Raw genomic sequence first — 16,567 nt, 5'->3', positions numbered from 1 at the left:
TGTCTGTGTGTGGATTACATATTCTCCCCGTGTCTGTGTGGAGATTACACATTCTCCCCGTGTCTGTGTGGAGATTACAAATTCTCCCTGTGTCTGTGTGGAGATTACACATTCTTCCTGTGTCTGTGTGTGGATTACACATTCTCCCCGTGTCTGTGTGTGGATTACATATTCTCACCGTGTCTGTGTGGAGATTACATATTCTCCCTGTGTCTGTGTGGAGATTACACATTCTCCCCGTGTCTGTGTGTGGATTACATATTCTCCCCGTGTCTGTGTGGAGATTACACATTCTCCCTGTGTCTGTGCAGAGATTACACATTCTCCCTGTGTCTGTGTGGAGATTACACATTCTCCCCGTGTCTGTGTGGAGATTACACATTCTCCCCATGTCTGTGCGGAGATTTCACATTCTCCCCGTGTCTGTGCAGACATTACACAATCTCCCCGTGTGTGTGTAAGGATTACACAATCTCCCCGTGTCTGTGTGGAGATTACACATTCTCCCCGTTTCTGTGTGGGGGTTACACATTCTCCCCGTGTCGGTCTGAGTTTACACAAGCTCCCCGTGTCTGTGTGGAGATTACACATTCTCCCCGTGTCAGTGTGGAGATTACACATTCTCCCCGTATCTGTGTGTAGATTATACATTCTACCCGTGTCTGTGTGGAGATTACACATTCTCCCCATGTCTGTGCGGAGATCACGCATTCTCCCCGTGTCTGTGTGGAGACTGCACATTCTCCCCATGTCTGTGTGGAGATTGCACATTCTCCCCATGTCTGTGTGGAGATTACACATTCTCCCCATGTCTGTGTGGAGATTATACATACTCACCGTGTCTGTGTGGAGATTACACATTCTCCCTGTATCTGTGTGGAGATTACACATTCTCCCCGTGTCTGTGTGGAGATTACATATTCACCCCGTGTCTGTGTGGAGATTACACATTCTCCCTGTGTCTGTGTGGAGATTACACATTCTCCCCTTGCCTGTGCGGAGATTGCATCTTCTCCCCGTGTCTGTGTGGAGATTACACATTCGCCCCGTGTCTGTGTGAGGATTACACAATCTCCCTGTGTCTGTGCGGTGATTGCACATTCTCCCTGTGTCTGTGCGGAGATGACACTTTCTCCCCGTGTCTGTGCGGAGATTACACATATTCCCGTGTCTGTGCAAAGATTACACATTGTCCCCCTGTCTGTGTGGAGATTACCCATTCTCACCGTGTCTGTGTGGAGATTACACATTCTCCTCGTGTCTTTGCGGAGATTACACATTCTCCCCATTTCTGTGTGGAGATTACACATGCTCCCTGCGTCTGTGTGAGGATTACACATTCTCCCCGTGTCTGTGCGGTGATTACACATTCGCTCCATGTCTGTGTGAGGATTACACAATATCCCCGTGTCTGTGCGGTGATTACAAATTCTCCCCGTGTCTGTGTGGAGATTACACATTCTCCCCGTGTCTGTGTGGAGATTACACATTCTCCCCGTGTCTGTGCGAAGATTACACATTCTCCCCGTGTCTGTGTGGGGGTCACACATTCTCCCCGTGTCGGTGTGAGTTTACACATTCTCCCCGTATCTGTGTGGAGATTACACATTCTTCCCGTGTCTGTGTGGAGATTATACATTCTCCCCGTGTCTGTGTGGAGATTACACATTCTCCCCGTTTCTGTGTGGAGATTACACATTCTCCTCGTGTCTGTGCGGAGATTACACAATCTCCCTCTGTCTTTGTGGGGGTTACACATTCTCCCCGTGTCGGTGTGAGATTACACATTCTCCCCGTGTCTGCGCGGAGATTACACATTCTCCCCATGTCTGGATGGAGATTATACATTCGCCCCATTTCTGTGTGGAGATTATACTTTCTCCCCGTGTCTGTGCGGAGATTACGCATTCTCCCCATGTCTGCGTGCAGATTACACATTCTCCCCATGTCTGTGTGGAGATTACACATTCTCCCCGTGTCTGTGTGGAGATTACACATTCTCCCCGTGTCTGTGTGAGGATTAAACATTCTCCCCGTGTTTGTGCAGAGATTACACATTCTCCCCTTGTCTGTGCGGAGATTACACATTCTCCCCGTGTCTGTGGGGAGATAACACATTCTCCCCGTGTCTGTGTGGGGACTGCACATTCTCCCCATGTCTGTGTGGAGATTACACATTCTCCCCATGTCTGTGTGGAGATTACACAGTCTTCCTTGTCTGTGTGGAGATTACACATTCTCCCCGTGTCTGTGTGGAGATTACACATTCTCCCCGTGTCTGTGTGGAGATTACACATTCTCCCCGTGTCTGTGTGGAGATTACGCATTCTCCCCATGTCTGTGCGGAGATTACTCATTCGCCCCTTGTCTGTGCGGACATTACACATTCTCCCCGTGCTTGTGTGGAGATTACACATTCGCACCGTGTCTGTGTGAGGATTACACAATCTCCCCGTGTCTGTGCGGTGATTACAAATTCTCCCCGTGTCTGTGTGAGGATTACACATTCTCCCCGTGTCTGTGTGAGGATTAGACATTCTCCCCGTGTCTGTGCGGAGATTACACATTCACCCCGTGTCCGTGTGGAGATTACACATTCTCCCCGTGTCTGTGTGAGGATAACACATTCTCCCCGTGTCTGTGTGAGGATTACACATTCTCCCCGTGTCTGTGCGGAGATTACACATTCTCCCCATGTCTGTGTGAGGATTAATCATTCTCCCCGTGTCTGTGCAGAGATTACACATTCTCCCCTTGTCTGTGCGGAGATTATACATTCGCCCCATTTCTGTGTGGAGATTATACTTTCTCCCCGTGTCTGTGCGGAGATTACGCATTCTCCCCATGTCTGCGTGCAGATTACACATTCTCCCCATGTCTGTGTGGAGATTACACATTCTCCCCGTGTCTGTGTGGAGATTACACATTCTCCCCGTGTCTGTGTGGAGATTACACATTCTCCCCGTGTCTGTGTGGAGATTACACATTCTCCCCATTTCTGTGTGGAGATTATACATACTCCCCGTGTCTGTGTGGAGATTACACATTCTCCCTGTATCTGTGTGGAGATTACACATTCTCCCCGTGTCTGTGTGAAAAATTTACATTCTCCCTGTGTCTGTGAGGAGATTACACATTCTCCCCGTGTCTGTGTGGAGATTACATATTCTCCCCATGTCTGGTGAAAAATTTACATTCTCCCTGTGTCTGTGTGGAGATTACACATTCTCCCCGTGTCTGTGTGGAGATTACATATTCTCCCCATGTCTGTGTGCAAAATTTGCATTCTCCCTGTGTCTGTGTGTGCATTACACATTCTCCCCGTGTCTGTGTGTGGATTACATAATCTCCCCGTGTCTGTGTGGAGATTACACATTCTCCCCGTGTCTGTGTGGAGATTACACATTCTCCCCGTGTCTGTGTGGAGATTACATATTCTCCCCATGTCTGTGTGCAAAATTTGCATTCTCCCTGTGTCTGTGTGTGGATTACACATTCTCCCCGTGTCTGTGTGTGGATTACATATTCTCCCCGTGTCTGTGTGGAGATTACACATTTTCCCCGTGTCTGTGTGGAGATTACACATTCTCCCTGTGTCTGTGTGGAGATTACACATTCTTCCTGTGTCTGTGTGTGGATTACACATTCTCCCCGTGTCTGTGTGTGGATTACATATTCTCCCCGTGTCTGTGTGGAGATTACACATTCTCCCCGTGTCTGTGTGGAGATTACAAATTCTCCCTGTGTCTGTGTGGAGATTACACATTCTTCCTGTGTCTGTGTGTGGATTACACATTCTCCCCGTGTCTGTGTGTGGATTACATATTCTCCCCGTGTCTGTGTGGAGATTACATATTCTCCCTGTGTCTGTGTGGAGATTACACATTCTCCCCGTGTCTGTGTGTGGATTACATATTCTCCCCGTGTCTGTGTGGAGATTACACATTCTCCCTGTGTCTGTGCAGAGATTACACATTCTCCCTGTGTCTGTGTGGAGATTACACATTCTCCCCGTGTCTGTGTGGAGATTACACATTCTCCCCATGTCTGTGCGGAGATTTCACATTCTCCCCGTGTCTGTGCAGACATTACACAATCTCCCCGTGTGTGTGTAAGGATTACACAATCTCCCCGTGTCTGTGTGGAGATTACACATTCTCCCCGTTTCTGTGTGGGGGTTACACATTCTCCCCGTGTCGGTCTGAGTTTACACAAGCTCCCCGTGTCTGTGTGGAGATTACACATTCTCCCCGTGTCAGTGTGGAGATTACACATTCTCCCCGTATCTGTGTGTAGATTATACATTCTACCCGTGTCTGTGTGGAGATTACACATTCTCCCCATGTCTGTGCGGAGATCACGCATTCTCCCCGTGTCTGTGTGGAGACTGCACATTCTCCCCATGTCTGTGTGGAGATTGCACATTCTCCCCATGTCTGTGTGGAGATTACACATTCTCCCCATGTCTGTGTGGAGATTATACATTCTCCCTGTATCTGTGTGGAGATTACACATTCTCCCCGTGTCTGTGTGGAGATTACATATTCACCCCGTGTCTGTGTGGAGATTACACATTCTCCCTGTGTCTGTGTGGAGATTACACATTCTCCCCTTGCCTGTGCGGAGATTGCATCTTCTCCCCGTGTCTGTGTGGAGATTACACATTCGCCCCGTGTCTGTGTGAGGATTACACAATCTCCCTGTGTCTGTGCGGTGATTGCACATTCTCCCTGTGTCTGTGCGGAGATGACACTTTCTCCCCGTGTCTGTGCGGAGATTACACATATTCCCGTGTCTGTGCAAAGATTACACATTGTCCCCCTGTCTGTGTGGAGATTACCCATTCTCACCGTGTCTGTGTGGAGATTACACATTCTCCTCGTGTCTTTGCGGAGATTACACATTCTCCCCATTTCTGTGTGGAGATTACACATGCTCCCTGCGTCTGTGTGAGGATTACACATTCTCCCCGTGTCTGTGCGGTGATTACACATTCGCTCCATGTCTGTGTGAGGATTACACAATATCCCCGTGTCTGTGCGGTGATTACAAAATCTCCCCGTGTCTGTGTGGAGATTACACATTCTCCCCGTGTCTGTGTGGAGATTACACATTCTCCCCGTGTCTGTGCGAAGATTACACATTCTCCCCGTGTCTGTGTGGGGGTCACACATTCTCCCCGTGTCGGTGTGAGTTTACACATTCTCCCCGTATCTGTGTGGAGATTACACATTCTTCCCGTGTCTGTGTGGAGATTATACATTCTCCCCGTGTCTGTGTGGAGATTACACATTCTCCCCGTTTCTGTGTGGAGATTACACATTCTCCTCGTGTCTGTGCGGAGATTACACAATCTCCCTCTGTCTTTGTGGGGGTTACACATTCTCCCCGTGTCGGTGTGAGATTACACATTCTCCCCGTGTCTGCGCGGAGATTACACATTCTCCCCATGTCTGGATGGAGATTATACATTCGCCCCATTTCTGTGTGGAGATTATACTTTCTCCCCGTGTCTGTGCGGAGATTACGCATTCTCCCCATGTCTGCGTGCAGATTACACATTCTCCCCATGTCTGTGTGGAGATTACACATTCTCCCCGTGTCTGTGTGGAGATTACACATTCTCCCCGTGTCTGTGTGAGGATTAAACATTCTCCCCGTGTTTGTGCAGAGATTACACATTCTCCCCTTGTCTGTGCGGAGATTACACATTCTCCCCGTGTCTGTGGGGAGATAACACATTCTCCCCGTGTCTGTGTGGGGACTGCACATTCTCCCCATGTCTGTGTGGAGATTACACATTCTCCCCATGTCTGTGTGGAGATTACACAGTCTTCCTTGTCTGTGTGGAGATTACACATTCTCCCCGTGTCTGTGTGGAGATTACACATTCTCCCCGTGTCTGTGTGGAGATTACACATTCTCCCCGTGTCTGTGTGGAGATTACGCATTCTCCCCATGTCTGTGCGGAGATTACTCATTCGCCCCTTGTCTGTGCGGACATTACACATTCTCCCCGTGCTTGTGTGGAGATTACACATTCGCACCGTGTCTGTGTGAGGATTACACAATCTCCCCGTGTCTGTGCGGTGATTACAAATTCTCCCCGTGTCTGTGTGAGGATTACACATTCTCCCCGTGTCTGTGTGAGGATTAGACATTCTCCCCGTGTCTGTGCGGAGATTACACATTCACCCCGTGTCCGTGTGGAGATTACACATTCTCCCCGTGTCTGTGTGAGGATAACACATTCTCCCCGTGTCTGTGTGAGGATTACACATTCTCCCCGTGTCTGTGCGGAGATTACACATTCTCCCCATGTCTGTGTGAGGATTAATCATTCTCCCCGTGTCTGTGCAGAGATTACACATTCTCCCCTTGTCTGTGCGGAGATTACACATTCTCCCCGTGTCTGTGGGGAGATTACAAATTCTCCCTGTGTCTGTGCGGAGATTACACATTCTCCCCGTGTCTGTGTGGTGATTACACATTCTCCCCGTGTCTGTGCAGAGATTACACATTCTCCCCTTGTCTGTGCGGAGATTACATATTCACCCCGTGTCTGTGTGGAGATTACACATTCTCCCCGTGTCTGTGTGGAGATTACACATTCTCCCTTGTCTGTGTGGAGATTACACATTCTCCCCGTGTCAGTGTGGAGATTACACATTCTCCCCGTGTTTGTGTTGACAATATACATTCTCCCCGTGTCTGTGTGAGGATTACACATTCTCCCCGTGTCTGTGTAAGGATAACACAATCTCCCCGTGTCTGTGCGGAGATTTCGCATTCTCCCCGTTTCTCTGTGGAGGTTACACATTCTCCCCATGTCTGTGTGCAGATTACACATTCTCCCTCTGTCTTTTTGGGGGTTACACATTTTCCCCATGTCGGTGTGAGATTTCAGATTCTCCCCGTGTCTGTGGGGAGATTACACATTCTCCCGTGTCTATGTGGAGATTATACATTCTCCCCGTGTCTATGTGGAGATTACACATTCTCCCCAAGTCGGTGTGAGATTACAGATTCTCCCCGTGTCTGTGCGGAGATTACACATTCTCCCCGTGTCGGTGTGAGATTACACATTCTCCCCATGTCTGCGTGGAGACTGCACATTCTCCCCATGTCTGTGTGGAGATTACACATTCTCCCCATGTCGGTGTGGAGATTATGCATACTCCCCGTGTCTGTGTGGAGATTACACATTCTCCCTGTATTTGTGTGGAGATTACACGTTCACCCCATGTCTGTGTGGAGATTATACATTCTCCCAGTGTCTGTGTGGAGATTACACATTCTCCCCGTGTCTGTGTGGAGATTACACATTCTCCCCGTGTCTGTGCTGAGATTACACATTCTCCCTGTGTCTGTGTGGAGATTACACATTCTCCCTGTGTCTGTGTGTAGATTACACATTCTCCCCGTGTCTGTGTGGAGATTCCACATTCTCCCCGTGTCAGTGTGGAGATTACACATTCTCCCCGTGTTTGTGTGGAGATTACACATTCTCCCCGCGTCTGTGTGATGATTACACATTCTCCCCGTGTCTGTGTGGTGATTACACATTCGCCCCGTTTCTGTGTGAGGATTACACAATCTCCCCGTGTCTGTGCGGAGATTACAAATTCTCCCTATGTCTGTGCGGAGATTACACTTTCTCCCCGTGTCTGTGTGGAGATTATGCATTGTCCCTCTGTCTGTGTGTGGGTTTCACATTCCCCCTGAGTCGGTCTGAGATTACACATTCTCCCCGTGTCTGTGCGAAGATTACACATTCTCCCTGTGTCCGTGTGGTGATTACACATTCTCCCCGTGTCTTTGTGGGGGTTACACATTCTCCCCGTGTCTGTGTGGAGATTACACATTCTCCCTGTATCTGTGTGGAGATTACACATTCTCCCCGTGTCTGTGTGAAAAATTTACATTCTCCCTATGTCTGTGTGGAGATTACACATTCTCCCCGTGTCTGTGTGGAGATTACATATTCTCCCCATGTCTGGTGAAAAATTTACATTCTCCCTATGTCTGTGTGGAGATTACACATTCTCCCCGTGTCTGTGTGGAGATTACATATTCTCCCCATGTCTGTGTGCAAAATTTGCATTCTCCCTGTGTCTGTGTGTGCATTACACATTCTCCCCGTGTCTGTGTGTGGATTACATAATCTCCCCGTGTCTGTGTGGAGATTACACATTCTCCCCGTGTCTGTGTGGAGATTACACATTCTCCCCGTGTCTGTGTTGAGATTACATATTCTCCCCATGTCTGTGTGCAAAATTTGCATTCTCCCTGTGTCTGTGTGTGGATTACACATTCTCCCCGTGTCTGTGTGTGGATTACATATTCTCCCCGTGTCTGTGTGGAGATTACACATTCTCCCCGTGTCTGTGTGGAGATTACACATTCTCCCTGTGTCTGTGTGGAGATTACACATTCTTCCTGTGTCTGTGTGTGGATTACACATTCTCCCCGTGTCTGTGTGTGGATTAGATATTCTCCCCGTGTCTGTGTGGAGATTACACATTCTCCCTGTGTCTGTGTGGAGATTACACATTCTCCCCGTGTCTGTGTGTGGATTACATATTCTCCCCGTGTCTGTGTGGAGATTACACATTCTCCCTGTGTCTGTGCAGAGATTACACATTCTCCCTGTGTCTGTGTGGAGATTATACATTCACCCCGTGTCTGTGTGGAGATTACACATTCTCCCCATGTGTGTGTAAGGATTACACAATCTCCCCGTGTCTGTGCGGAGATTTCACATTCTCCCCGTGTCTATGCAGACATTACACAATCTCCCCGTGTGTGTGTAAGGATTACACAATCTCCCCGTGTCTGTGTGGAGATTACACATTCTCCCCGTTTCTGTGTGGGGGTTACACATTCTCCCCGTGTCGGTCTGAGTTTACACAAGCCCCCCGTGTCTGTGTGGAGATTACACATTCTCCCCGTGTCTGTGTGGAGATTACACATTCTCCCCGTATCTGTGTGAGGATTACACATTCTCCCCATGTCTGTGTGGAGATTACACAGTCTTCCTTGTCTGTGTGGAGATTACACATTCTCCCCGTGTCTGTGTGGAGATTACACATTCTCCCCGTGTCTGTGTGGAGATTACACATTCTCCCCGTGTCTGTGTGGAGATTACACATTCTCCCCATGTCTGTGCGGAGATTACTCATTCGCCGCTTGTCTGTGCGGACATTACACATTCTCCCCGTGCCTGTGTGGAGATTACACATTCGCACCGTGTCTGTGTGAGGATTACACAATCTCCCCGTGTCTGTGCGGTGATTACAAATTCTCCCCGTGTCTATGTGAGGATTACACATTCTCCCCGTGTCTGTGTGAGGATTAGACATTCTCCCCGTGTCTGTGCGGAGATTACACATTCACCCCGTGTCTGTGTGGAGATTACACATTCTCCCCGTGTCTGTGTGAGGATAACACATTCTCCCCGTGTCTGTGTGAGGATTACACATTCTCCCCGTGTCTGTGCGGAGATTACACATTCTCCCCATGTCTGTGTGAGGATTAATCATTCTCCCCGTGTCTGTGCAGAGATTACACATTCTCCCCTTGTCTGTGCGGAGATTACACATTCTCCCCGTGTCTGTGGGGAGATTACAAATTCTCCCTGTGTCTGTGCGGAGATTACACATTCTCCCCGTGTCTGTGTGGTGATTACACATTCTCCCCGTGTCTGTGCAGAGATTACACATTCTCCCCTTGTCTGTGCGGAGATTACATATTCACCCCGTGTCTGTGTGGAGATTACACATTCTCCCCGTGTCTGTGCGGAGATTACATATTCACCCCGTGTCTGTGTGGAGATTACACATTCTCCCCGTGTCTGTGTGGAGATTACACATTCTCCCCGTGTCTGTGTGGAGATTACACAATCTCCCTTGTCTGTGTGGAGATTACACATTCTCCCCGTGTCAGTGTGGAGATTACACATTCTCCCCGTGTTTGTGTTGACAATATACATTCTCCCCGTGTCTGTGTGAGGATTACACATTCTCCCCGTGTCTGTGTAAGGATAACACAATCTCCCCGTGTCTGTGCGGAGATTTCGCATTCTCCCCGTGTCTCTGTGGAGGTTACACATTCTCCCCATGTCTGTGTGCAGATTACACATTCTCCCTCTGTCTTTTTGGGGGTTACACATTTTCCCCATGTCGGTGTGAGATTTCAGATTCTCCCCGTGTCTGTGGGGAGATTACACATTCTCCCGTGTCTATGTGGAGATTATACATTCTCCCCGTGTCTATGTGGAGATTACACATTCTCCCCATGTCGGTGTGAGATTACAGATTCTCCCCGTGTCTGTGCGGAGATTACACATTCTCCCCGTGTCGGTGTGAGATTACACATTCTCCCCATGTCTGCGTGGAGACTGCACATTCTCCCCATGTCTGTGTGGAGATTACACATTCTCCCCATGTCGGTGTGGAGATTATGCATACTCCCCGTGTCTGTGTGGAGATTACACATTCTCCCTGTATTGGTGTGGAGATTACACGTTCACCCCATGTCTGTGTGGACATTATACATTCTCCCAGTGTCTGTGTGGAGATTACACATTCTCCCCGTGTCTGTGTGGAGATTACACATTCTCCCCGTGTCTGTGCTGAGATTACACATTCTCCCTGTGTCTGTGTGGAGATTACACATTCTCCCTGTGTCTGTGTGTAGATTACACATTCTCACCCGTGTCTGTGTGGAGATTCCACATTCTCCCCGTGTCAGTGTGGAGATTACACATTCTCCCCGTGTTTGTGTGGAGATTACACATTCTCCCCGCGTCTGTGTGATGATTACACATTCTCCCCGTGTCTGTGTGGTGATTACACATTCGCCCCGTTTCTGTGTGAGGATTACACAATCTCCCCGTGTCTGTGCGGAGATTACAAATTCTCCCTATGTCTGTGCGGAGATTACACTTTCTCCCCGTGTCTGTGTGGAGATTATGCATTGTCCCTCTGTCTGTGTGTGGGTTTCACATTCCCCCTGAGTCGGTCTGAGATTACACATTCTCCCCGTGTCTGTGCGAAGATTACACATTCTCCCTGTGTCCGTGTGGTGATTACACATTCTCCCCGTGTCTTTGTGGGGGTTACACATTCTCCCCGTGTCTGTGTGGAGATTACACATTCTCCCTGTATCTGTGTGGAGATTACACATTCTCCCCGTGTCTGTGTGAAAAATTTACATTCTCCCTATGTCTGTGTGGAGATTACACATTCTCCCCGTGTCTGTGTGGAGATTACATATTCTCCCCATGTCTGGTGAAAAATTTACATTCTCCCTATGTCTGTGTGGAGATTACACATTCTCCCCGTGTCTGTGTGGAGATTACATATTCTCCCCATGTCTGTGTGCAAAATTTGCATTCTCCCTGTGTCTGTGTGTGCATTACACATTCTCCGCGTGTCTGTGTGTGGATTACATAATCTCCCCGTGTCTGTGTGGAGATTACACTTTCTCCCCGTGTCTGTGTGGAGATTACACATTCTCCCCGTGTCTGTGTGGAGATTACATATTCTCCCCATGTCTGTGTGCAAAATTTGCATTCTCCCTGTGTCTGTGTGTGGATTACACATTCTCCCCGTGTCTGTGTGGAGATTACACATTCTCCCCGTGTCTGTGTGGAGATTACACATTCTCCCTGTGTCTGTGTGGAGATTACACATTCTTCCTGTGTCTGTGTGTGGATTACACATTCTCCCCGTGTCTGTGTGTGGATTAGATATTCTCCCCGTGTCTGTGTGGAGATTACACATTCTCCCTGTGTCTGTGTGGAGATTACACATTCTCCCCGTGTCTGTGTGTGGATTACATATTCTCCCCGTGTCTGTGTGGAGATTACACATTCTCCCTGTGTCTGTGCAGAGATTACACATTCTCCCTGTGTCTGTGTGGAGATTATACATTCACCCCGTGTCTGTGTGGAGATTACACATTCTCCCCATGTGTGTGTAAGGATTACACAATCTCCCCGTGTCTGTGCGGAGATTTCACATTCTCCCCGTGTCTATGCAGACATTACACAATCTCCCCGTGTGTGTGTAAGGATTACACAATCTCCCCGTGTCTGTGTGGAGATTACACATTCTCCCCGTTTCTGTGTGGGGGTTACACATTCTCCCCGTGTCGGTCTGAGTTTACACAAGCCCCCCGTGTCTGTGTGGAGATTACACATTCTCCCCGTGTCTGTGTGGAGATTACACATTCTCCCCGTATCTGTGTGTAGATTATACATTCTCCCCGTGTCTGTGTGGAGATTACACATTCTCCCCGTTTCTGTGTGGAGATTACACATTCTCCCCGTGTCTGTGCGGAGATCACGCATTCTCCCCGTGTCTGTGTGGAGACTGCACATTCTCCCCATGTCTGTGTGGAGATTGCACATTCTCCCCATGTCTGTGTGGAGATTACACATTCTCCCCATGTCTTTGTGGAGATTATACATACTCACCGTGTCTGTGTGGAGGTTACACATTCTCCCTGTATCTGTGTGGAGATTACACATTCTCCCCGTGTCTGTGTGGAGATTACACATTCTCCCTGTGTCTGTGTGGAGATTACACATTCTCCCCTTGTCTGTGCGGAGATTGCATCTTCTCCCCGTGTCTGTGCGGTGATTACACATTCTCCCTGTGTCTGTGCGGAGATGACACTTTCTCCCCGTCTCTGTGCGGAGATTACACATATTCCCGTGTCTGTGCAAAGATTACACATTGTCCCCCTGTCTGTGTAAGGATAACACAATCTGCCCGTATCTCTGCGGAGATTACACATTCTCCCCGTGTCTCTGTGTCGGTTATACATTCTCCCCATGTCTGTGTGGAGATTACACATTCTCCCTATGTCTTTGTGGGGGTTACACATTCTCCCCGTGTCGGTGTGAGATTACACATTCTCCCCGTGTCTGTATGGAGATTATACATTCTCCCCGTGTCTGTGTAGAGATTACACATTCTCCCCGTGTCTGTATGGAGATTATACATTCTCCCCGTGTCTATGTGGTGATTACACATTCTCCCCGTGTCTGTGTGGAGATTACAAATTCTCCCCGTGTCTGTGCGGAGATTACACATTCTCCCCGTGTCTGTGTGGAGATTACCCATTCTCCCTGTGTCTGTGTGGAGATTACACATTCTCCCCGTGTCTGTGTGGAGATTACACATTCTCCCCGTGTCTTTGCGGAGATTACACATTCTCCCCATTTCTGTGTGGAGATTACACATGCTCCCTGCGTCTGTGTGAGGATTACACATTCTCCCCGTGTCTGTGCGGTGATTACACATTCGCCCCATGTCTGTGTGAGTATTACACAATATCCCCGTGTCTGTGCGGTGATTACAAATTCTCCCCGTGTCTGTGTGGAGATTACACATTCTCCCCGTTTCTGTGTGGAGATTACACGTTGTCCCCGTGTCTGTGCGGAGATTACACATTCTCCCCGTGTCTGTGCGAAGATTACACATTCTCCCCGTGTCTGTGTGGGGGTCACACATTCTCCCCGTGTCGGTGTGAGTTTACACATTCTCCCCGTATCTGTGTGGAGATTACACATTCTTCCCGTGTCTGTGTGGAGATTATACATTCTCGCCGTGTCTGTGTGGAGATTACACATTCTCCCCGTTTCTGTGTGGAGATTACACATTCGCCCCGTGTCTGTGCGGAGATTACACAATCTCCCTCTGTCTTTGTGGGGGTTACACATTCTCCCCGTGTCGGTGTGAGATTACACATTCTCCCCGTGTCTGTGCGGAGATTACACATTCTCCCCGTGTCTGTTTGGAGATTATACATTCGCCCCATTTCTGTGTGGAGATTATACTTTCTCCCCGTGTCTGTGCGGAGATTACGCATTCTCCCCATGTCTGTGTGGAGATTACACATTCTCGCCGTGTCTGTGTGGAGATTACACATTCTCCCCGTGTCTGTGTGAGGATTAAACCTTCTCCCCGTGTTTGTGCAGAGATTACACATTCTCCCCTTGTCTGTGCGGAGATTACACATTCTCCCCGTGTCTGTGGGGAGATTACACATTCTCCCCGTGTCTGTGCAAAGATTACACATTGTCCCCGAGTCTGTGTAAGGATTACACAATCTCCCCGTGTCTGTGCGGAATGTGGAGGTTACACATTCTCCCCGTGTCTGTATGGAGGTTATGCATTCTCCCTCTGTCTGTGTGGGGGTTACATATTCTCCCCGTGTCTGTGTGGAGATTACGTATTCTCCCCGTGTCTGTGCGGAGATTACACATTCTTCCCGTGTCTGTGTGAGGATTACACATTCTCCCCGTATCGGTGCGGAGATTACACATTCTCCCCGTGTCTGTGTGGGGACTGCACATTCTCCCCATGTCTGTGTGGAGATTACACATTCTCCCCATGTCTGTGTGGAGATTACACAGTCTTCCTTGTCTGTGTGGAGATTACACATTCTCCCCGTGTCTGTGTGGAGATTACACATTCTCCCCGTGTTTGTGTGGAGATTACACATTCTCCCCGTGTCTGTGTGAGGATTACACATTCTCCCCATGTCTGTGCGGAGATTACTCATTCGCCCCTTGTCTGTGCGGACATTACACATTCTCCCCGTGCCTGTGTGGAGATTACACATTCGCACCGTGTCTGTGTGAGGATTACACAATCTCCCTGTGTCTGTGCGGTGATTACAAATTCTCCCCGTGTCTGTGTGAGGATTACACATTCTCCCCGTGTCTGTGTGAGGATTACACATTCTCCCCGTGTCTGTGCGGAGATTACACATTCTCCCCGTGCCTGTGTGGGGATTACACATTCTCCCCGTGTCTGTGTGAGGATTACACATTCTCCCCGTGTGTGTGCGGAGATTACACATTCACCCCGTGTTTGTGTGGAGATTACACATTCGTACCGTGTCTGTGTGAGGATTACACATTCTCCCCGTGTCTGTGCGGTGATTACAAATTCTCCCCGTGTCTGTGTGAGGATTACACATTCTCCCCGTGTCTGTGTGAGGATTACACATTCTCCCCGTGTGTGTGCGGAGATTACACATTCACCCCGTGTTTGTGTGGAGATTACACATTCTCCCCGTGTCTGTGTGAGGATAACACATTCTCCCCGTGTCTGTGTGAGGATTACACATTCTCCCCGTGTCTGTGCGAAGATTACACATTCTCCCCGTGTCTGTGTGAGGATTAATCATTCTCCCCGTGTCTGTGCAGAGATTACACATTCTCCCCTTGTCTGTGCGGAGATTACACATTCTCCCCGTGTCTGTGGGGAGATTACAAATTCTCCCTGTGTCTGTGCGGAGATTACACATTCTCCCCGTGTCTGTGTGGTGATTACACATTCTCCCCGTGTCTGTGCAGAGATTTCACATTCTCCCCTTGTCTGTGTGGAGGTTACACTTTCTCCCCGTGTGTATGTGTGGAGATTACACATTCTCCCCGTGTGTGTGTGTGGAGATTATGCATTGTCCCTCTGTCTGTGTGTGGGTATCACATTCCCCCTGTGTCGGTGTGAGATTACACATTCTCCCCGTGTCTGTGCGAAGATTACACATTCTCCCTGTGTCTGTGTGGAGATTACACATTCTCCCCGTTTCTGTGTGGTGATTACACATTCTCCCCGTGTCTGTGCGGAGATCATGCATTCTCCCCATGTCTGTGTGGAGACTGCACGTTCTCCCCATGTCTGTGTGGAGATTGCACATTCTCCCCATGTCTGTGTGGAGATTATACATACTCACCGTGTCTGTGTGGAGATTACACATTCTCCCTGTATCTGTGTGGAGATTACACATTCTCCCCGTATCTGTGCGGAGATTACACATTCTCCCCGTGTCTGTTTGGAGATTACAAAATCACCCCGTGTCTGTGTGGAGATTACACATTCTCCCCGTGTCTGTGTGAGGATTACACATTCTCCCTGTGTCTGTGCGGAGATTACACATATTCCCGTGTCTGTGCAAAGATTACACATTGTCCCCCTGTCTGTGTAAGGATAACACAATCTCCCCATATCTGTGCGGAGATTACACATTCTCCCCGTGTCTCTGTGTCGGTTATACATTCTCCCCATGTCTGTGTGGAGATTACACATTCTCCCCGTGTCTGTGCAGAGATTACACATTCTCCCTGTGTCTGTGTGGAGATTATACATTCACCCCGTGTCTGTGTGGAGATTACACATTCTCCCCATGTCAGTGCGGAGATTTCACATTCTCCCCGTGTCTGTGCAGACATTACACAATCTCCCCGTGTGTGTGTAAGGATTACACAATCTCCCCGTGTCTGTGTGGAGATTACACATTCTCCCCGTTTCTGTGTGGGGGTTACACATTCTCCCCGTATCTGTGTGTAGATTATACATTCTCCCCGTGTCTGTGTGGAGATTACACATTCTCCCCGTATCTGTGTGTAGATTATACATTCTCCCCGTGTCAGTGTGGAGATTACACATTCTCCCCGTATCTGTGTGTAGATTATACATTCTCCCCGTGTCTGTGTGGAGATTACACATTCTCCCCGTTTCTGTGTGGAGATTACACATTCTCCCCG

The 16,567-nt window shown here is 48.8% G+C and overlaps 1 protein-coding gene and 1 pseudogene across 3 annotated transcripts in view; one reads left to right on the top strand and one right to left on the bottom strand.

Annotated features, from left to right (window-relative positions):
- The window catches only part of LOC122564704 (sodium-dependent phosphate transport protein 2C-like), a 189,747-nt gene that overhangs the window by 40,909 nt on the left and 132,271 nt on the right, over positions 1-16,567 (top strand). The gene's annotated exons all lie outside the window — the stretch shown is intronic.
- Positions 2,860-15,862, bottom strand: LOC148146154 (uncharacterized; annotated as a pseudogene).

This window comes from Chiloscyllium plagiosum, unplaced genomic scaffold, assembly GCF_037043375.1.
Source record: "Chiloscyllium plagiosum isolate Xiang-an unplaced genomic scaffold, Cpla_swu_hap1 HiC_scaffold_21, whole genome shotgun sequence".
In the NCBI taxonomy this organism is placed as follows: Eukaryota; Metazoa; Chordata; class Chondrichthyes; order Orectolobiformes; family Hemiscylliidae; genus Chiloscyllium; species Chiloscyllium plagiosum.
Note: the sequence above shows the minus strand (reverse complement) of the source record. Positions and strands in the feature narration are given on the sequence as shown.